Source organism: Lissotriton vulgaris, unplaced genomic scaffold, assembly GCF_964263255.1.
Source record: "Lissotriton vulgaris unplaced genomic scaffold, aLisVul1.2 SCAFFOLD_1717, whole genome shotgun sequence".
NCBI lineage: Eukaryota > Metazoa > Chordata > Amphibia > Caudata > Salamandridae > Lissotriton > Lissotriton vulgaris.
Window position 1 is genome coordinate 391,001 of NW_028250036.1, and position 22,496 is coordinate 413,496.

General features: G+C 48.5%; 1 long non-coding RNA gene across 1 annotated transcript in view; it reads left to right on the forward strand.

Annotated features, from left to right (window-relative positions):
* Window positions 1-13,946: 13,946 nt before the first annotated feature.
* Window positions 13,947-22,496, forward strand: part of LOC147663415 (uncharacterized) — a 94,467-nt gene continuing 85,917 nt past the window's right edge. Inside the window, exon 1 of the long non-coding RNA XR_015305318.1 lies at window positions 13,947-14,288. This is a non-coding gene — a long non-coding RNA (uncharacterized LOC147663415). The remainder of the gene's footprint in view (window positions 14,289-22,496) is intronic.

Below are 22,496 nucleotides of genomic sequence, written 5' to 3' on the forward strand. Positions count from 1 at the left end.
TGCAGGTGGAATGCGCCCTAGGCGGTATTGTCAAGGTTATTTTCGCTTTCACATAACATGTTTTGATACATTTGACAATCCATCGTGCAATGCCTGATTTAGATATAATATTGCCTGTGTGTGGTCGCAAAAAATCAACAAAGAACGTTTTGTCTTGCGAAAATCTTTTGTTCTTTCCGCATAAAGAAGTAGAGTTCTTCTAACATCTAATGTGTGTAGAACTCGTTCTGCTACAGAAACATGTTGAGGAAAGAGCACGGGTAACTCGACTGATAGATTGATGTGAAAAGCAGAAACCACTTTAGGTAGAAATTTGGAATTGGTTCATAGAACCACTTTGTCTTTATGAAGTTGAAAGTAAGGTTCTTGTATAGTTAGCGCCTGGAGTTCACCAAATCTCCTTAAGGAAATGATTGTGAAAAGCAACCTTCCCGGAGAGAAATTGTAATGGACACATGTGCATTGGTTCAAAAGGTGGACCCATCAGCCTTGGAAGGACTATGTTCAAGTTCCACTTTGGTGCAGGTGGGACTCTTGGTGGTATTACTCTTTTTAATCCTTCCATAAAGGCTTTAATAACTTGTACTCTGAATAGAGATGTGTTGTCTGTTTTGTAAGTATGCAGCTACTGCTGCTAAATGCAAGCAAATGGATGTGTAGGCTAGTCCAGATTGCTGTAAGTGTAAGAGGCAACAGATGATGTTTTGCACTGAGGCATCAAGGGGATTGATATTGTTATTTGTACAATAGATAACAAATTGTTTCCATTTTGCTGCATAACATGCCCTAGTAGCAGGTCTCCTAGCCTCCTTTAGGATATTCATAAAGTTGGGTGGTAATTGTAATTAACAAAACTCTATGACCTCAGTAGCCAAATCGCTAGGTTGAGTTTGTTGGGATTTGAATGCCTGATTTCTCCATGGCTCTGAGTGAGGAGACTGGAGTTGAGATGCAGCTTTTGATGTGGAACTACTGAGAGCTCTAGCAGGGTGGGGAACCAAGGTTGGCGTGCCCATGTGGAAATGGTCTTATACCCCCTGGTAGAAAGACCGACAAAAGGAGCCACTGGTAGAAGGAGACTGTAGAGCTCCGATAGATTTGGCTACCACTGTGTCTTTTTCATCTTCTCCAAGGACTTATCTACTTCGGGGTCAAAGAGATGCTCCTTGTCAAAAGGATATTTAAATTAGACTGCTGGACTTCAAGTTTGAACCCAGAAATCTTTAGCCAATCATGTCTTCTAAGTAACAAACTTGTGTTCAACCCCCAGCTGCCCTGTCTGCAGCATCTAAAGCACGTCTTATTGAGGAATTGGATATGAGCTTTCCCTCCTGAATTAAATCTTGGGCCTTTGCTTTACATTCATCTGGGAGATGTTGCAGCAACTGCTCCATTTCAACCCAGTGTGCGATGTCAAACTGGCTAGCAGGGCCTGGGTGTTGGCAAAGCGCCAGTGGTTTGCTGCTTAAGCAGCTACTCTCTTACCAGAGGCGTCTAATAGTTTTGACTCCTTAACTGGAGGGGGTGCATCCCTGTGGTCTGTGAATAGGTCCTTTTACGGGCATTAGAGACTACCAAAGAGTCTAGTGGTAGCTGACCTTTAATAAAGACTGGATCTGAAGGAGCAGCCTTATAATTTTCAATTCTGGGGGTTAGAATGCGGGCCCGCAGTGGATCTTTGAAAATGTTGTCCGCATGTCTCATCATGCCTCTAAGAATAGGCAGAGTGTTACTAGCCCTATGTGTGGTAGTGAGGGTTAGGAAATCTTCCTCTAGAAATTCCTTGTGTAAATGCACCCTATGATATTCTGCAACTCTAGTGAGCAACGCTAGGTGTCCTACATTGTCATCAGGAGGAGAAGGCTTTGCAGGGTAAAGATCTTGGTGAATCTGTGTGATAGTCTCTCCAGGGATCTATCTGTAGAAGAGTCTCCCCCCCATTCTTATCATCATCCTGGAGAGTTAGTGGGTGTGATTAACAAATGACGTAAAGGTGAAGAGGTTGGTGTTGAAGAATGTGGGAAAGGAGTAGGGTTAGAATCCACATTCTTCTTCTTGAAAGGAATAAAGTAAGGGTCTTTCCTGTGACTCAGGTTTACGTTTCTGAGGTTACTAAGTAAGAACACATCTTGTATCAGGATTTATGTATAGTTCATTTAGTTTTAGGTCCAATTTGGATGTTGGAACATCGAAATCTGGACCCTGCTGCTTCGGAGGCACAGTTTTGGGTTTCGGTGCCGAAGATTTTGGTGCTGGGGTGGAATCTCCTTTTCACGGCAAAGGTTTTGGTGCCAAAGGAGGCTTTGTCTTTGGCGTCAAGGATTTCAGCTCCGAAGCGGATTTCAGCTTCGAGCCTGAATGCTTCGGCTCAGTGCCAGTCTGTGGCTGACTCGATCCCGAGCCAGAAGGTTTAGCGATGTGTTTTGTGCCGAACCGGAGGGTAGGGCATCGGAAACATGTTGTTGGTGCTGACCGTGGCCTGAAGGCGGGGTGGGACTGAAGCCTTTTGTTTTGGTTGACTTGGGTTTTGGGTTAAGGGGCTTTCGTTGCTCACGGTACGTTGACCTTGCGGCAAGTCTTCTTCCGCGTCTGAGTCCGATTCAGGGATTTTTTTTTGTGCTGAATTTTATATAGCTCGAACTTGACTCAAACCGAATCTGCCCCTTGTGCGTTGAATTCCTATTCAAAATATTTGCCAAAGATTTCCGGCATGTAGTCGACGTTTTGAGTTTGCATCTCGTGACGTCAAGCCCGACTATCATGGACCGTTTTCTTCGATCAGAACGATTTACACTCGTCATAGTTCTCTTCGTTGTGCTCCAGAGACAAGCACAAGTTGCAAACTTCGTGCAGATCAGTGCACGTATACTTAGTGCTGCACCAAGGGCAGAATTTAAATGGGGTCCATTCCATCGACTGCGAAGTGGGCCGAAGAGGGTAGGCTGGACGGCCTTTCCAAGACCTCTGATCGAAGTAGATTTTTTTCTTCGACGGACACGATGCGTGGAGAAGTGGAATACGTGTTTGAAAACAGTACCGATGTCGGTAAAGTGGATTGCGCACCGGGGGAACCCGAAGCAATGGTTTTGAAGCGGAGTGCAGCAATAGACGTCCGAACCCGATGGCGAAAAAAAACATCTAACAATGGAGTCGATGCCCATCCGCACTATCACCGAAAGGAGGAATCACCTACCTCATGACTGGAAAGACTTCTTCGAAGAACAACTTGCAAACATCCAGACCCAACACTAGATGACAGGAGTATGCAAAGCATGTGATCCACAGCTCACATGCCTCAAACATATGGTCTGCTGGGTGACAGAGGGCCACATTGGCATCAGCAGGGATAGGGTCTGGCAGGGGATTCGGGGGGATGTAAGGTTGTAAATAGGGGAAACAAAGCCTGTACATTGTGTGGACTGTGACTCATGGGGTTACCAAGGGCATAACAAACTGCCCTCTAAATTAATCCCCTAGTGTTTACATGAGACATAGATTTGACAGTTCTGTGTTGTGCTCTATTTCAGTTGCTATCCGTGTACTGGACCCTGAAGAGAGCCTTCTCTGCCTGCTATTGCCACGTTTGGTCAGTCAAGTTTACACAGGAGGTAACTAGATTATTTAATTGAAATGAAATACACTCTTAGGCCTCACAATCTACTTATGTTTTTAATCTCTTATCTGTAAACATTTGGAGAGCTTAGAAACAGGGTCATTTAAAGTAGCAAGTGCTTTTAGAAATCCTTGTGAAACTCCCCAACAAGGTGCGTAGTTCACTGAGTTGGGCAGCCACAAACCTCACTGTCATTTACTCCTGGCTTGACATCTTGGCCAAAATATTCTGGTTGTGAACTCTATTAAAAGTCTGGGCAGCCTCCATCATCTGCAATTCATTGATAAGAACAGTCCCGAGTCTCACCATCGGAGCCTCTGATACCCTAATTATGTAACAAACAAGATGAAGTCTATAAAACCAGGATACTTGTTTGTCATAATTCCCAGCCTCCCCTCGTGACAAATTGTGTTCTCAAGATCTTTGTATTCGGTTTTATCAATACCAGGAATAACTGGATTCAAACTAAACACTTGTAATAAGTATGTGATAATAAAACAGGACTGTAAGCCAACTATCCATTTTATGTTACTCATAAGGCTAGGACACCTATTCTCAGAGCCCACTCACTGAAATATGAAGTAGTGAGAATCTTCTTGATAGCGTAGCAAGAGAACTTGTGCTGCGGTGTTAATACTCCTACTTGACCACATTATTTGACCACGGTCACATTAAGTGGTTCCTATGTCTTTGTCCCTTCGATTGCCATTAAGCGATAGAGGTGGACAAACCACTGACGGCTCGAGCCATATGCCTGGCTCTGGCTCAGCACAAGGATCTCTTGTTTCCTTGAGCCCAAAGCAAGCCAAGTGTGGCTTCTTCCTGCCACCCATACTCACACCTCATGTACCAAGAGTTAAAGACAAATAATTAACGTTTATGTCAAATGAGAGAGAGAAATAGATGCCGACTTGCACAATGGGAAACAAGAAAACCTGGGATCAGTCCCGGCTTACCCACTTGACCAAATTAGGTGATTCTGGCAAATTGTTTTTTTTCTATATTCCCCAAGGAGCCTGAGGGGCACTATATAAGCCAGGTCAGCCCCCCACTCACTGAAGTAAAACACACTAGAGACCTGGCCTAAATGCTAGAACAGATGCACGTGGACCTAATATCTGTCAATAGCTGCCACAATATAGTGTCCTGCTTGAGCAGTGAATCCTACACTGTCTTTCTCTATAGGTCCCTGTTCTATGTATAAAATGTTTCCCAAATAGTGTAACCCAGTGCTTAGTGTGATAGATACAATCCTAATAACGCAAGTGAGTGCAAATAAAGTGACAAACGTACAAAAATGTGAAGGGGTATTGGGTGCCTCACGGAAGTAACACCATGGGAGTCCACTGGTTGGTTCTCACCAGTGGACTCAGGTTCTCATCATCAGCAGACCCGTACCCTAAAGGAAACAGTAAAGACAAATGAATCATGGTGAGGGTGAAGTGCACATATGTTAAGTGTGCAGTGAAACCAGTCGTGAACTTACTGGTTATGTGTACTAAAGTGTTGCTCTAAGTACTAAAAAACTGACCCCATAAAGTAGATCCTAGCATTTAGGGACCACTTTATGTTTTAAAAACGAGCTATAACCAACACTAGCTTATCACCTTTATTCTATGCTGTGGGTTTGCTCACATTAAAAGGACACTCTGCTGCCTCTTTTCATCATAGAGAGCCAACATGTTTCATTGCCTATTGATTTGAAGGCAATTTCTTCAGGGCACACGTCAGTACCACCACTCTGCTTTCCTTTTACAAATTAATGTATTCCTAGGGAACAATTAAAAATACAGACAACAAATAATTTAGCAACACAGAGGCACATCTCCCGCGGAACAGTTACTTCACTGAGCCAATAGCCTTTTGACCGCACCACCTCATAGTTACCGCTCAGTCTGAGCATACCGGTGACCTCCTTTTTAGGTCTCGCTACGCAGTGCGTAAGCACTGCTTAGAGGGAGCTCTTGGAATCAGTCAGCACTTTACTTGAAACTCGTGCGTGTTTTGCACAGCTTCCTATGAGTGCTCGTGCATGCATGGCGATTCCCTCGCGGGAGCCAGCAGAAAAGCCATCTGTTAGCAAGTATCGGGCCTCTGCTGCTGGCTCCCGTAAAGGAAACGCTGTACAAGCACAACTTTAACTTTCACGGCCACGAGGCCACGCTTGTCTTTCAGCGCTGTTCTTCTTTGTGCTTCGTGTATTTGTGCTTCGTGTATGTATGAGATGCGCAAAGGTTGAAGAAGTGCTTGGTGAGTGAGAGGGTGACCCTCTAGCGCTCGGCTGGACCCACCCCACCCCGCTCGTTGGGAGAGCTGACAGGACCCCTAGGTGCGCCCTGGGTGACCGCATCCTTTACCTCTCGCACCCGCCGTCCGGTCACAGAAAGTTCAGCACTTTTCAGAGTCAGTCAACGCCGGGGCAGCAGCAGGGTCATTAGGTCCCTCTGGGGCAGAAACAAGTCCCTCCGCCGGGGCAGTCGCGTGCCCCACCTGGGGACATTTTGGGAGGTCAGTTCCCCTGGGCCCCGATCTTGCCGCAGCCGGGCCGACTCTGCCTGTTTTCATTTCAGGGGGGCCATGAGAGGTCCAAAGAGGAGAGCCGGCGGGGCGCGGCAGTCTAGATCCGAGTTAATGATGATCAATCCATCCATAATTATAAGGCGGCGGTGCAGGCCATCCCGCCGTGACCGCAGGAGTACGGATATCAAAATTTCAGTTTTTATCATTCATAAATATTGAATACACCACAATAAAACATGGAACACCAGGAGTTTATTGAAACCTGCGTACACACTGCAGGCAAAACGTTGGAACGTTCAGAAGCGGATGGCATGTGTTCGACGGCTGAAGTGACTGGCCTCTTTTGTGGAGATGGCGAAATGCGTGTGTTTTTATACTTTAAACAGCGCTTATTGCCGGACATAGGTAATTAAGGGGCTTTACTGGTGGTCGAGAGCAAACAACAAACAACACTGAGGTGCAATGAATGACCTGTAATGGGTCTCCTCGCTGTGCGTCACGCGGACGGGCCGCGCTGCTTTTATTGCCCACTTCCTCTCGAAGGCTCCTCTTGCCAGGACCCACCCTCGCTCCTCAGGCCCGGAGCGGCCCTGGGGCAGCGCTGGCGAGGGCTGTGGGGGCGGGGGCTCCATGTCCTTCAGGGGGCCCCGGATGCAGAGCGTCGACAGCCTGCAACCAGCAGTGAACTGATGAATTCCGCATGCGATACACATGTGTGGTATGTATACGTGGGTGCACGTGCATCATGGGAAGATTGTACATACCATGAAGCAGTGTGGATGCCGTGGGCTGGCGCGATCATACGACACTCGGCCTTCGAGCCAATGAGGGGTGGATTTGTGATTGGCACCAGAACTCCGAGAATGCATTACTGGGCCATAATACACAAGTGTATGTATTGTTTATTTCACAGCTGGGCCCGTGAAAGTCCTCCAGCCTACCCTACATACTGTCAACACTGCCTCTGGGACAAGCTTCCCTAGCCCCCTCCAGTATGGATGCGCCCCTCCCTCTGCCTGAAGCTTGAAGCAGTAACAAGTTGTGAGGATTTTATGAAATGGTCAGTGGCTTCAGCCAAGAGAGGGGTGGAGTAGGTTTGCATTTTGGGAGGGGGCGGGATATCCTTTAGCGTCGTTTTACTGTAGCGCTTTAGATCACGGTGCGGGTCCTAAGCGCTTTGGGCTGTAGCGGCCAGTGTGCGCCTGGTGAAGGGCCGAGAGATGCCCGGCTCTCTGTGCTCCCAGAACTCAGATGGCAGGGGTGGGGGGAGGCACTCTCCAATGGAGTCAACAGACAACTGTACCCCCACATGGTTCCCTTTGATGCATGTGTGTCCCCCAGTTGGGGTTCAGGGGGCAGAAATGTAACACTTCAGAAGGCAGATAATGTTCGGTCCTCTCGCCCCTCCAGACCTCCAGCCTCCCGGTTCAATCATTAGTCCTATTAAAAGGGGGCGCCCCAGGTGGGACGGGCTGCCCCTCTCTCCTTGTGAAGACAAGCATTTACAATGCAATGGTCTTAGCATTGTTAAAGTTAGAGCTATTGGCATTGCTCATGACATTTTTATTTATGTTTTTGTTTTTCAAACATATAAATAAATGGCATTGTCATTTACAATGCCGACAGCTTAATCTCTAAACCCACACAAAGCCACCCACACACATACAGAGCCGCACACAGAGCCACCCACAGAGCCACCCACACAGAGCCACCCACACACACACACACACAGAGCCACCTTCACACAGACAGAGCCACCCACACATAGAGCCACCTACAAAAAAAGCTACCCACACAAAGCCCCCCCACACACAGAGCCCCCCACATACACACAGAACCCCCCCCCACACACACAGCCCCCCCCACACACACAGCCCCCCTCCCCACACATACAGAGCCCCCCCACACACACAGAGTCACCCTCACACAGACAGAGCCACCCACACAGAGCCACCTACAAAAAAGCTACCCACACAGAGCTCCCCACACACAGAGCCCCACACACACACACAGAGCCCCCCACACACACACAGAGCCCCCCCACACACACAGAGCCCCCACCACACACACACAGAGCCCCTCACACACACACACACACAGAGCCCCCACACACACACACACAGAGCCTCCCCCCCACACACACAGAGCCCCCCACACACAGAGCCACACACATGGAACAGAGGCAATCGAGCACAAGCAGGGAACAGAGGGCAGAAAAACAGATCACAACGAGTAACATGGCGGCCGGCCTGAGGAACGGGGGAGGGAGGGAGATGGGCTGCCACGGAGCGGGAGGGAGCCAGTGGGACAACCATCTAGCACAGAAGCACCTCAACCCCCCAGTTCATCTCACCGCACTGGACTCGCCTACTACTGTACTGTTAACAGTAGCAGGTAGACATTTGATATTTTCGATATTTTGAGGGGGTATTTCTAAAGCGCAGCATTCGCTCCGGAGGGAGCATCATGGCGCTGAAATTCCTGAAAGCCCAGTAGTGGTAGCAGTAAGAGGTTAGATGGTAGCTTTGGTGAAGTCGTCGGGAAAGTTAAAGATCCAAGTCTTTAGATGTTTTCTGAAAGGTTTTTCAAGAGTTTGTTGTCTCAGATTTTTGGGCATGCTGTTCCAGGCTTTAATGGCCAGGAAGCTTAAAGTTTTTCCACCTTTCGTCTTCAAGTTGTACCTAGCGGGGAGCATGAGGTTGTCCTGGGCAGAACGGAGAGATTGGCTCGGGTTGTAGTGGGGGAAGCGTCTGGTGAGATATTTTGGACCAGTTTTGTTAAACGCCCGAAAGGCGACAATCAGTATTTTAAAAAGTATTCTTTTATGGAGGGGGAGCCAATGCAGGGATCTTAAAGCTGCGGAGATAGATGATTTTCGGGGCAATTTTAGGACCAGTCGGGCGGCCGTGTGAAGAACACTTTGAAGTTTGGTCAGTGTGGACTTTTTTGTCCCCGCCAAGAGGCCGTTACAGTAATCTAGGCATGAGATTATAAGGGCTACTGTTACTGTTTTCCTGGCGTCAAGTGGAAGAAAGTTGAAGAACTTTCTTAGCGATTTTATTATTCCAAAGCATCTGCCGCCAACATTCTTGGCGTGCTGGTCGAATGATAAATCAGAGTCGAATAGGACACAGAGGTTCCTAGCTGTTGTTACGGCCTGCTACCTACCCGGGGCACTCTTCAGAAGGAAGCACGCCTTTCTAACCATGAGGAGCTGCTTTTCAACCAGAAAGTTTAAAACACTGGCATCGGAAGATATCATAACTCCAGATGCATGCACACAGCGACGCTTCGCTGGCCGCAAAACCCCGGTTTCTGAGGGCTTACCAACCTTCTTTATCAGCGTCGATCCCTGCTCGGCGGGACGGGCTCTGTTGTAGCTGCTCCCAGCTGTAATACCTCTGCGGGACGGGCTCTGTTGTAGCTGCTCCCGCCTGTAATACCAACGGCTACCCTCCATCTTGAGACCGGAGCACAGCGCATGCACACATCGCGCACGCCTGTGCACTTCCAGCTCAGAGCGGAAAGCATCTACTACCGTTTACGGCCCAAAGAGCATGGCATGCGTGTTTAATTCCGTCTTGGAGGACCTTTTTGACGGACCTCTTCCGGCACAGGAACAGATGATGTAAACACTGTTTGAATGCGCACATTAGCGAAAAGACATGACATTGTAGTGAGGAAGATGCAGAGTCTCTAGAACGGGTTCAATAATTTATTTGAGAAGCCATTATAAACTGCGATCTTCCTCTCTCCAGTCAAGCTCAACTGGCGAGAATAGAATGAAACATTATCTAGCTTATGCGTTAATAATTTTCAGTTCAATTAAGGAAATGGTAGCGAGGGTAGGATTCTCGTTTCTTTACTACAAAATGTAACCCTTTCCATGCTCATGACGAGCTCAGCTCGTCATGAGGCACAGTTGAGCTGTGCTGATGACGAGCTGAGCTCGTCATGAATAGAGGAAAATAGGAATATCCAGCACAGGGCAAAAATAACCACAGCAGCGATGTGGTTAAGCAGCCAATCACAGTAAAATAAATTAACGAGAACAGCGCAAGGGGGAAAGGACCACCATCTTTCTCCGAGGTCATGCGGAAATGCCTCGGAGAAAGGCATAGTCATTTTGGGATTTGGGGGCGTGTTTTTCTTTCTCTCCTCTTCCCATTGGCTGGAAGGTAAAATTCCAGCCAATGGGAAAAGGAGAGAAAGAAAACAGAAAGAAAGTAAAAAACACACCCCCGAATCCCAAAAAGACGGGACTTAAACGGAGTGACGCCCCTCTCCTCCAATGGCTGGGCAGCATTTACGAGCCCAGCCAATAGAGAAGAGGGTCGGATTTAAGCCCCTAATACTGTTGACATAAAATCTCGGCTGCGCAGTGTAACGCTAGGCCGAGACCTAAAAAACAAAGGGGCAGAACAATGGGGCCGTCCGTCCGAGGCACATGTCCAAAATAAACCCCCTCCCCATTCACTTCACTAGAAAGGTCCAGTCTTCGTGTTTTAAAAAAATATATAACTTGTGATAGAAAAATCTTTGTAAACCGATGTGTTATATCTATGTTGTGGCGCAATCCAGAATGGCCTTGTTTAAGCAAATGGATTATTTGGGTAAGCAGTATTTGATAGCTGTCTTTGGAAATCAATGTGCAGTTGTTGTTTATTGCCACCATTGTAAAACTGATGTTTTTGGGGAACACTGGGCTATTGATATAGTGTGCGATTAGTGTACATTGAGGCTGTTCTGTATGCATAGAGTGCATTGATTGAGGCCACAGCAGCTGGAAAGGCTTGGGATGAATGACTCAGTCCATCTAAGATGTTCAAACGTAAGAGCGGGCGTGCTGGTGTTTCGTGCTAAGGCGGCTGCTGTGTGTGATTGTTTGCAGGCTTCTGATTACACTCCTCAGCGGTTTGTAGAAAATGAATCTCTGGGTGTTTTGTGTCCTTTGAAAATGCCCTTTGTATAATGTGCTACAGGTGGTTTGATTGAAGTTTTTCTGAAGTTTGCAGTTACTATGCTATGCAGCTGTATGCTATATTCATTCAGAAGACGCCGCACTAGGCCTGGTGAAGCCGGTGATCCCCATCCCCCCTCCCCCGAGTCCTTCCAATGGCTCTGCAGGGCAAGGTGTGGCCACAGCTTCTAGCTGGGTTACACCAGTTTAGATGCTGACTTGTGAGACTCGGGAACTAAAAGGGCTAAAAGAAAATCCAGAGTAAAGCCCTCTGCATTGAAAAGCTGCACTGATAAATGGACCTTACGCCGGGCAGGGCAGGGAGGCACTAAATCCCAAGTTAAAGGTCACTCAGGAAAGCCACTGTCATCTTAGCTGAGCTAGACTTACAACTCCAAGGTTCTTAACTAATGCGAAGGCGGTTGGTGGCAGTCCATTCCTTGAGGCAATACGATAACAAACATTGAAAATGCAACAGGTCTCACCTTTTATTAAGTAAAAGCCATTTGCTTTTCTAATGGTATTGTATAGCAAAGCAAGTAGCTTTAAGTTAATTAAAGGTGAGATCTATTGCATTTTTAATGCTTGTTTGGTAGGCTGTAGGTTCCTAGATCCGTCCCCAAAGCTGTTCCACGGTGCCAGGCAGCAGCAGAGGCCTGGATGGGCAGAGCACACGGCTCCTGGGCTTGGCTCCTTCACGCCTCCCCCTTATCAGTTGACACAAGTATTTAAGACCTGGTAATGAAGGGCCTCTCTCTCCCCAAGAAAGAAAGGTTTAAAAAGCCAAACTGCGCAGCAATGACATAGGGCTCGCTGAGAGGAGTGATGGGGCTGCCTCTTAATTGTGGCATTTGGAAACCCACTTCCTCCAACCCCTCAGAGCAGATAATCAGGTAGAGTCAGCCCTGAGAGAGTCAGGTATGAGGAGGGCGGTTCACCACTCGACAGCGTCACCGAGGCGCCGGAGAGCAGGTTTTCTAGGCACTAGTAGGCGCTGCTGCACACCCCGTGTTTTGGTGAGTAAAGCAGCAAGCAGTGTCCGTGGGCAGCAGTTTTAGTGTTTGTGTAGTGTAAACACTGTTCTCGAGATTCGCTTAAAACGCTAACAAGCAGAAGCTTCACCATTTCACTCTGCTCTCCCACACAGAACAGCAGCCGGTCAGGCAACAGTAGCACAAGCTTCACACACACACACACACACACACACACACTGGCAGGCACCTCTGGCAGAAGCAGTGCTACACATACATGTGCTTTCACAAACATGCAGAAACACACACACACATGACTGGCAGGCACCCTCTGGCAGAAGCAGTGCTGCACATACATGTGCTTTCACAAGCATACAGAAACACACACACACATCAGTATCAGAAAAAGCTTCACTCGCTCTCTCGCTCACTTACATATGACATGCACAGTCAGGCAACAACAGCACAAGCTTTACACACACATAGCAGGTACAGTACAGCAGCTCATGCTTCATACACACTACATGTACACACAATCACAATTACATATACACATTATAAAAGGTACAGCTGTGCACGCAAGTCGGTCAGTTTAAGGAGGCAGTTGCTAGAATTTTTTTTAATTTGTGACCCCATGTCTAATTGCATATAAAATAATTTTGTATTAAAGTGCACTCTTTTTAAACATTTTCACAGAGGGGACAACCCCCAAATCCCCTTTTGTTGATCAGGCTTGCTTGCTTTGCTTGGTTCCGATGTAACACTCAGCCCCAACTTCTACGCCTTACTACTTTCAAAAGTCACAAGCCGCCACTGCAATGCACCCCATTCTGTTTAGGAATATGTGGTTTGTACGTCATCAGTGGCATAACTAATTTAAAACCTGATACTTTAGAAATCTCTTCCAATGATGCGCATCCAAACACAGCCCATGGATAGAAATCCAAGGGCCTTAAAAAAAGAATGACATTAATAAGAACGTATTTTGGTGCAATTGTAAAGCTAGAAAATGTTAGATAGATGCTGTTAAGATAACGTATGGTACAAATAGACAACCAGAATGCGAGCAATGCGCTTGGCTGACATTACAAAGGCCAGGCCGGAAGCTGATTCTGATCCTTTGGATCACGCACATGCACGTTCTTTCCAGGCGTGTCGGGACCAGAAAGAGCAAAGTCCTATGAACACTCTAGAAAGCTTAAGAGAATCCTCAAGGTGACTGTCTAGATGACTCCCCCCTGCACCCCACTCAAGAAGTGCTGAGGATACAGGTCTGTCCCCTTCAGCTTTGACACATGACCTATGCCTCATTGTCACTGACCTGGTGTTTAAAACACCATGGTATTTTCCTCTGTTCACTTTCCTATGTACCACGCTGTGGATTTGAAAAACTGCGAATACATGAGTTAAATAAATAAATAAGCTGCCCAGTTTAATTGCAAAACTGACCGATATGCTCATATATTCATTGAAATACAGATATGTTCATTGAAATACATATAATTCATTGAAATACAGATATATTAATTGAAATACGGACTATCACTTCCAGTTGTCACCTTTCTGTAAATACTCTTCAGTCCTTTACATCAGTGTTTGGAAGATGCTCATCTGAAGAGAAGCTATAAATACTTTTATACAGCAGCAGCCAAGTGTAAGGCCTGCACTTGAACTGTCTGACCCTTAAAAACATTCACGTCTGTGACATCTGAAATCCCAGGTCTTTACAGGTATAAATGCTTGTTTGTGTGGAATGAATTCACCGCTGGAGCCTGGAGGTGGCAGTTCCGTCAGCAGCCACCAGAGGGCGCTCCTCACCTGCTGATGAAACCCACTGACCTGCACATTGGATGAGAGGGAGAAGGGTTTCCTCTTCCGGGTCAGTGGCGGCAGAGACAGCACCAGCAGCAGATGCTGACATCCCTTCCGGCCTCTACTGGTGTTCAGCCTGCTGCAGAGGAGGAAGGAGCCCTGTCTGGTGGGCAGTTACCGCCATCTACAGACCCTCACAGACCCCTCCCTCAGACCCCAGATCTGCCCCTCCCCCCAGACCCCAGATCTGTCCCTCCCTCCCAGACCCCAGATCTGCCCCGGCGCCCCCCTCAGACCCCAGATCTGTCCTTGCTCCCCCTTCAGACCCCAGATCTTCCCGCAACGACCCCCCCGCCCTGGCATTCCAGAAGGAGGAGAGAGCCTGGACATGTCTGCACGGGTCTCTGCTCAGGTAGGAGATTGTCAGCACCTCATGCTTTGTTTGTAGAAATAGACTGAATAATCCTGGAGGGAATCTCTGCAGCTGGGCTCTTCTATCCGGGGCCCCTGGGGCTGAGCTGGGCTCTTCTATCTGGGGCCCCTGGGGCTGAGCTGGGCTCTTCTATCCGGGGGCCCCTGGGACTGAGCTGGGCTCTTCTATCTGGGGGGCCCTGGGCTGAGCTGGGCTCTTCTTTCTGGGGGCCTGTGAGGCTGAGCTTGGCTCTTCTATCCTGGGCCCCTGGGCTGAGCTGGGCTCTTCTATCCGGGGGCCCTGGGGCTGAGCTGGGCTCTTCTATCCGGGGGCCCTGAGGCTGAGCTGGGTTCTTCTATCCGGGGGCCCCAGGGGCTGAGCTGAGCTCTTCTATCCGGGGCCCCTGGGCTGATCTGGGCTCTTCTATCTGGGGCCCCTGGGCTGAGCTGGGCTCTTCTATCCAGGGCCCCTGGGGCTGAGCTGGGCTCTTCTATCCAGGGGCCCCTGGGGAGCTGAGCTGGCCTCTTCTATCCGGGGGCCCCTGGGCTGAGCTCTTTTAAAACCACATCTCCCCTGTGCTTTACTGCACTTTTATAAGTGTGCCTTAGTACTCTAATGAGGTTAGGATCTCTAGGGGAAGCTGATAGGGCAGCTCTGAGTTCTCTGTTAGCCCTGGAGCAAATGTTATCAAACCACCTAGGGTTGGGTATAGGTGTAGCTGCGGGTCTGGAGATTAGTTCTTCAATACCTGCGCATAGTAAGATAAAAGCAGAGACTGCATCTGGGTTAGGGTTAGCCAGTGTTAGGCAAGTCTCACAGAGCGATGGATAGTTTTATACCATCTTTTGGAACACCTTCGTGCAGTCCAATGCTTTCCATTTAACTCTTAGGTTATAAGTGGAAATGTCTAAATTGCCAGCCCCTGCCTCCTTTCTAGTTTTGGGTCTCGGGGCTGCCCAGAAAGAGACTAAGATGGGATTGCGATCCCCAAAACTCGATGCCCTAACCTCTGCCAAAACCAGATGATCTTCTAATTGTGCCGATATAAAAACATAGTCTATAGTTGAGGCTCGACCAAAACCTCTATAAGACAGTGTTGAACGTTCCCCATTATTTACAGAAACAATATCCATAACATTTAAAAGGCTGCTATTTGATAGGTGGTTTATTAATTTGTGTCCTCTCTTACATGGATTAACTGAGATATGATGGGTGGGACTCGCAGTATTTCCCCCTGCTATCTTCGCATTAAAGTCACCTCCCAAACATATCCCTACCGGTTTATGCTTTCCCAGTAGATTATCCATGTCCGAAATAAAGTTAAAAAGATTAACAAAATTAACGTTAGGTGTGATTAAGAAGTCTACTATAAAAATTAATAAAACAAATAGAACCCCCCATGTATTAATCAGTACTTGAAAGTTAGCGTTTCTAATGGGAATTAATTTCGGTCTGCCACCTGATGCGATACTGACCCATATTGATAAACCACAAGAGGGTCTACCGTGTTTGGGGTGAGGGGGTATAATATTTTAGAACTCATATCCTTCTAGGTATAATTCTTTAGTTGCCCAGGTCTCCTGGAACATAAGGATATAAAATGTATTTACCATATTAACCCATTCTTCAATAAACGCGGCAATTTAGGCTGCAGGTGTGTGCTTGTCTCGCTGAACTTTATTTTAAAAGCTGATCTAATAGCTGTGTTGCAATTTTAACTTGACTGTACAATTTATTCGGTGTTGTATGCTTAAGGGTGCTAGAGCTCACTTACCTGTTCCTAACGCTCTTGGCCCCGTTCCGCCCCGGCATTGTGCCGTTTGTGCGGAGGGTCGTCTAGTTGAGCTCCATTTTCTGCCCCTAAGACCACTTCCGCCCTGCCCCTCCACCTCGCAGGTTAGCGGTCTAGTGGCTGCAGACATTTTTCTATTTTAGGCACGGTAGTTGCACCTTTCCTCAGATAAACGCGGCGATTTAGGCTGCGGGTGTGTGCTTGTCTTGCTGAACTTTATTTTAAAAGCTGATCTTATAGCTGTATTGCAATTTTAACTTGACTGTACAATTTATTCGGTGTTGTATGCTTAAGGGTACTAGAGCTCACTTACCTAACGCTCTTGGCCCCATTCCACCCCGGCATTGTGCCGTTTGTGCGGAGGGTCGTCTAGTTTTTTTTTTTTGTGTAAGACCTTTATTAACACAAAGCAAAGTACACAGCATGAGCCTACAACCCTGGGGCCGGCTCGCCACGTTATTATGATCGTCCAACAAATAACAAATGCGCTATGAAGAAGAGCGTACAATCTTTAGGTAGAGCCACCCTACACACCTTCCGTAGGACTCTGACCTGACAGATGATGTGAGTCTTACATTTTATCATTTTATAGAGAGAAAAATGCAACATACCCCAACTTATGACCTTACAGTGCTATCACTCACAACCTAGACATCAAATTCGACAATAGTTCCGGTTCCCCACAAGGGTCAGCCGCCATCAGCTATGTATTCGTGCACCAAACATTACACATGTCAGAATGAGACAGAAGATGAGCTAGTCTTCCTCACTGTCCTGCAGTGAGTTAAGGTGGTCTGTTAAGAAACACCATATGTCCTTTGGCCTGGATTTCGCTGGCAGTTGCTCCTCATAGGTTTGCAGTTTGTCCCGGCAGGTGGACATATCATGAAGCAACGTTTTCTTCGTCGGAACCTTACGGCTGTGCCAACATTGCGCCACCTGCCTTTTCGCTAACAGTAAAGCAATTGCACAGAACTTGCGTTTTAACGCCCTGAATTGGGGCACTATACCCAGTAAACAGATCTTAGGCGTGCACCGCACCTCTTCCTCCAACATGACAGCTAGTGTGGCAGTGACCTCCCCCCAATACCCCGCCACCTTCGCGCAATCCCAGGCCAGATGTACAAAGTCTGCACCCTCCCTGTTACACCTCTTGCACCTGTAAGACAAACTTAAGCAGTTTTGTTGGCGTGTAGTAGGTTTGGTGAATAAATTTAAAATGTATAATTCTCACGTTGCCGTTTGGCGTCAGTATCTGTGTTAACGCGCAGGTGCTATGCCATTCCTCATCCGTTAACGGAGTGTCTAGTAGTGCATCCCACCGCCTCTTAGCCTTAAGTGTGTGTCCCGATATTTCGGATTGTGCAGCTGTATATAGTCTGGACACCAGATGGGAGAGGTCACTAGTAGTAATCAGTAGTTGCAGAGGTGCAAGGCATTCCGGTTCTGTGGGGAATGTCGGGTAATGTTCCCTCAATGCTCTGGTCAACCTATAGTACGTGAAGCGAAACATGGGAGTCTGGTTTTGGATATAAGTCAATTGGTCGAGGCCTATGAACGTGCCTGCTTTAAACACATCACCCAGCTTGTCAATACCAGCTCTACTCAGCAAGGACATTCCAACCTTTTCACTAGTGACGGACAACGCCTGATGATGTTGTAGTGGCATGTCCGGTGCATACAGCGGGGTTTTGTGAGCCAACTGTCCAAGTCTGTGCCATGCTTTGACCATGGTGTCTACAGTGTTTATGTCCTTTGCATGTAGTGGTGGCCTTGTGTGCGATATGATCGCAGATAGGGGGACAGGATGAGCATCACCCTCTTCTATGGCCGCGTGTGTGAGATAGGGGACCTTATGGTACCAATATGCCGCATATTGCGCCTGGGCACAGAGGTAGTAGAGGAGAAAATCAGGCACACTGAAGCCGCCCTGCGCAAATGGGAGTGTTAGTGTCTGCAAATCAATACGAGCTTGTTTGCCTGCCCATATCAAAGTCCGCACCAGGGATTTAATGCGGCGGAAGACTTCTCGTGTCGGCGTGATCGGTATGTTATTAAACAGGTATAACAATTTGGGTAACACGTTCATATTAACGATTGCGATTCTATCAGCTAGTGATAGCGGCAAGTGGATCCATCGTTGGACTTTATCTTCAAGCTTAGAGAGTACCACCCCATAGTTTGCTCGCAGGACCTCCTCTGGATCCCTGTGAAACATGACCCCTAGGTAGCGAATCGGGTCCTGTTGCCATTCCAATGGGAAATCTACTGCAAAGGGTGATGTAGTGTCAGTTAGAGGTATTATGGAGGATTTGGACCAATTAATCGCCAATCCCGAGTGTCCGCCAAATCGGATGTATTCTCTGAGCAGCGGGTTTAGATGGGTTTCAGGGTCACGGATGTATAGTAACATATCGTCCGCGTAGAGCGATATGTGAAGCGTCCTGGCTATGAATTGCAGTGCCGATTCTTTGTAGTCCTGTCGCACTATGCATGCTAGGGGCTCCAGCGCCAGCGCAAATAACAGGGGTGATAGTGGGCAGCCCTGTTGCGTGCCACGCTCAATGCCAAACGGAGCCGAGACATAGCCATTGATCCGGACCCTGGCGCATGGTTTTGTATAGAGCAATGAGATCCATTGAACAAACCGAGGGTCGCAGGTAATGCGAGAGTGCAAACAGGGATCTGGTGTTATGCGAGGTGGATCTGGTGGGTACAAACCCCGACTGATCCGGAAGGACCAGGCGGGTCATCAAAGGGGACAGCCGAACCGCTATAAGTTTCGCGAGGATTTTCGAGTCCACGATAATCAAGGACAAGGGTCTGTAGGAATCGCATTCCTCCGGATCCTTGGACGGCTTTAGGAGAGCAATGACCAGTGCTTCTCGCAGAGTGGGGGGAAGTAATGATTTCTCAAAGGAGGTGCCATACAACGCGATCTAATGCGGCCAGGGAGCGCCTGTACCTCCGGTCGGGTCCCCACCGCAGTCAGCAGGATGTGGGAACACGGCCCACCTTGTGAGACCCTCTGTCGCAGAAGTTGCTCGTGAGTCCGGCAAGCCTCCCGCCGATTCGTTAGGGCAGGCGGCGACGGCACGCCGGTAGAGAGCATTCGGTAAGCGCTTACATCCAGCAGCGAACCATCCAGTGGTGATCCCTGTTGATCCGCCAGGCGGCGAGCCCAACCTGGCCGAGTCTGTATTCACTGGCGCGAAGGCGATGATAGCTCCACTCCGGCACTACGCGCCGCCATTTTGTCAGGCGCGTGGTTCAGGGAGACGGCAGAATCAACTGGTCGTACACGGGGGTGAAGGCAAATCACAATGGTCACTTGGGCCCGGGAAGCAGTTCCTCACCCCCAGATTGCGGATGCTGGTTTAGTAGGCCGATCCCACGCCGAGGCCGCCGCGCAAGTCGGAGGTCCGCAAACCGATGTCGGCCATGTTGTCAGGCGGGTCGCTGCGCGCTACAATGTACATGGCAAAAGTAAAAAAAACAGGAGTGGTGGTCGAGTTTCTCCACGTCGATCGATGCACCACATCTTCCCCCACACGTGGATGGTCTCGGAGAGTGGGTTAGCGGGGTTGGAGCGGCAATAGATCACATTGTTGGTGATCGCCCAGCGGAGCTGCAGTTCAGGCATTCATTCCGCTGTGCGCCCCCTAGCGTCTCCTTGAGGGTCGTCTAGTTGAGCGCCATTTTCTGCTCCTAACACCACTTCCGCCCTGCCCCTCCACCTCGCAGGTTAGCGGTCTAGTGGCTGCAGACATTTTTCTATTTTAGGCACGGTAGTTGCACATTTCCTCAGATAAACGCAGCGATTTAGGCTGCGGGTGTGTGCTTGTCTCGCTGAACTTTAATTTAAAAGCTGATCTAATAGCTGTATTGCAATTTTAACTTGACTGTACAATTTATTCGGTGTTGTATGCTTAAAGGTACTAGAGCTCACTTACCTGTTCCTAACGCTCTTGGCCCCGTTCTGCCCCGGCATTGTGCCGTTTGTGCGGCGGGTCGTCTAGTTGAGCGCCATTTTCTGCTCCTAACACCACTTCCGCCCTGCCCCTCCACCTCGCAGGTTAGCGGTCTAGTGGCTTACTTCCTGGGTAGTATAAATGGTGGCCTGGCGGACGCTCAGCGGACGAGTGCAGTGGGAGCGCCGACTTCGCGCCGAAGTTGCACCTAAGTAAAGCCCGTCTGCGCCCATCCGCGGCCGACCGGGCCCTGGGGCCAGTCACATTGCCCAACTCATCACCTATTCCTCCACTGACCTTTTAATGTTTTGCCGCACGGTACCCTTACAGGCCCGCGCCGCAAGGGCTGCTCTGGATTGTGGCATTCTTGTTTCCCTGGATACTCCTATTTTGGAGACTCCTTCTCCCTGCTCTAAGCCGATATCTTCTCGCCTCAAATCGTCAACTCTGGGGGCCACTCCATTGACCGTGATATATCTCAATACCCGGTCAATGTTGAAACATCAACTCGAAATTTTCCAGCTGCTAGACGATAGAGCTGTGGATATCCTCCTTTTATCAGAGACTTGGCTGACTGAGGACTCCGCCCCTGACATCCTTGCTGCTATCCCCGCCGGCTATTACATCCTGCAATCTAATCGACCAGCTGGGCAAGCCGGTGGCGGGTTGGTAGCCATCACACGCTCCCAGTATATTTTTACAACCTTAGCTTGTGCTAGGATCTCCAAAACGGAAAGTCTCACTATCAAATTCACTTCTCCCAGGTTCTCTTTTATGGTTGTTCTTGTGTAAAGACCCCCTGACCCTATGCCCTCCTTCCCTCAACAGTTTGGTGATCTTATTTCCCAACTCATCATCAACCATGCTAAGGTTATCATTATCGGTGACTTCAATTATTGGCCCTCTGACCCCCGGGAAAGCCGTCTCTCAGAGGAATTCTCTGATCTCTTATCAGGCCTGAACTGTCATCAACACATTAAAATACCCACTCACTGCAAAGGCCACATCTTAGATCAAGTGTGGACGGACAATTTCGAAATTTCGTCCTCTATAGTGACCCCTTGTTCTTGACCAGATCATTGCTTTATTTCTTTTTCTTTTAACTTGACTACCCCCAGTCGCCCCTCCCCTACGACCAATTTCACTACTCGGAACTGGAAGAGAGCCAACCTGGTGGAACTTCATTCTATACTAGCCTCCACAGTCCCTCCGACCTCCGCCTTGGTGACTCGCCAGGCCTTCCTTCTTGAACAATGGCTGCTGTCCGCCTGTAATACTGTCGCCCCCCTGAAAACTATAAAAACGAAGTGCCCTCATGACCCCAGCGGTGGTTTACGGATCAACTAAAGCTAGACAAATTAGCCCTACGCCAGGCTGAGCGCCGCTGGAGGTGTAATTATGACCAACAACTTAAAGCTGAGTTTGTGGACCGTCTGAAAGCCTATAAAAAATCCATCTTATCGGCTAAAACAATTTATTTTTCCCAAAAAATTATGGAGTCTGCTTCCAAGGCAAAGGATATTTTCTCCATAGTGAATAAGCTCTCTTTGCCAGACCGTGTCACTCCTCAACCTTAGACTACACAGTCCTTGTGCGACTCACTCAATGCTTTTTTCATTGATAAAATCATCACTATCAAGAACAATATCCCCCCGCCCTCATCCTCTTCTCCTCCTCCTTTACCTCCCAGAAATCCTTGCTGCCTGGATGTCTTTCCCCCGATCTCCCTCTCAGAGTTTTATTCGTTACTGCATAAAGTGAGCTCTGGCTCCCCCAATGATTGCTGCCCTCCCCAAGTCCTTAAGGAAATCTTCTTGGCCTTCCCCGACCCTCCACTGGCATTACTGAACAGCTCGCTGGCGACGGGGTTGGTCCCGGACTCCTTTAAACAGACAGTTGTGATACCAATCCTAAAAAAGACCAATGCCGACCCTACGGTCTTTAGCAATTATAGGCCCATCGCCCTTCTCCCCTGTCTGGGGAAAATTTTGGAGACACATGTCACTTGCTGCCTGAGTGCTTTTATTGAGAGCGCGTCTTTTCTGGAGGCCCAGCAAGCCGGTTTCCGCCCACTTCATTCCACCGAGGCAGTCATTGTGGCTGTGATGGATACCCTGAGAAGGGGCGCCGACAATAACATCTCCCAAGCACTTGCTTGCTGGACTTATCGGCGGCCTTTGACGCGGTCGATCATGCAATATTGATCGACCGTGTCGGAAATGCCGGCATTCAGGGCGTAGCTCTCGACTGGGTTAGATCCTTTCTGGATAAACGCTCTCAGGCAGTGCACCTGTCTACCTTCTCCGCCTCCTATTCCCCCCTATCCTGCGGAGTCCCACAGGGCTCCGCTTTATCCCCTTTGTTATTTAATTTGTACATGCAGCCCCTAATTGCTTCTCTTTGCAAATCCGCGGCCACTATCTTTAATTACGCGGACGACTTGCA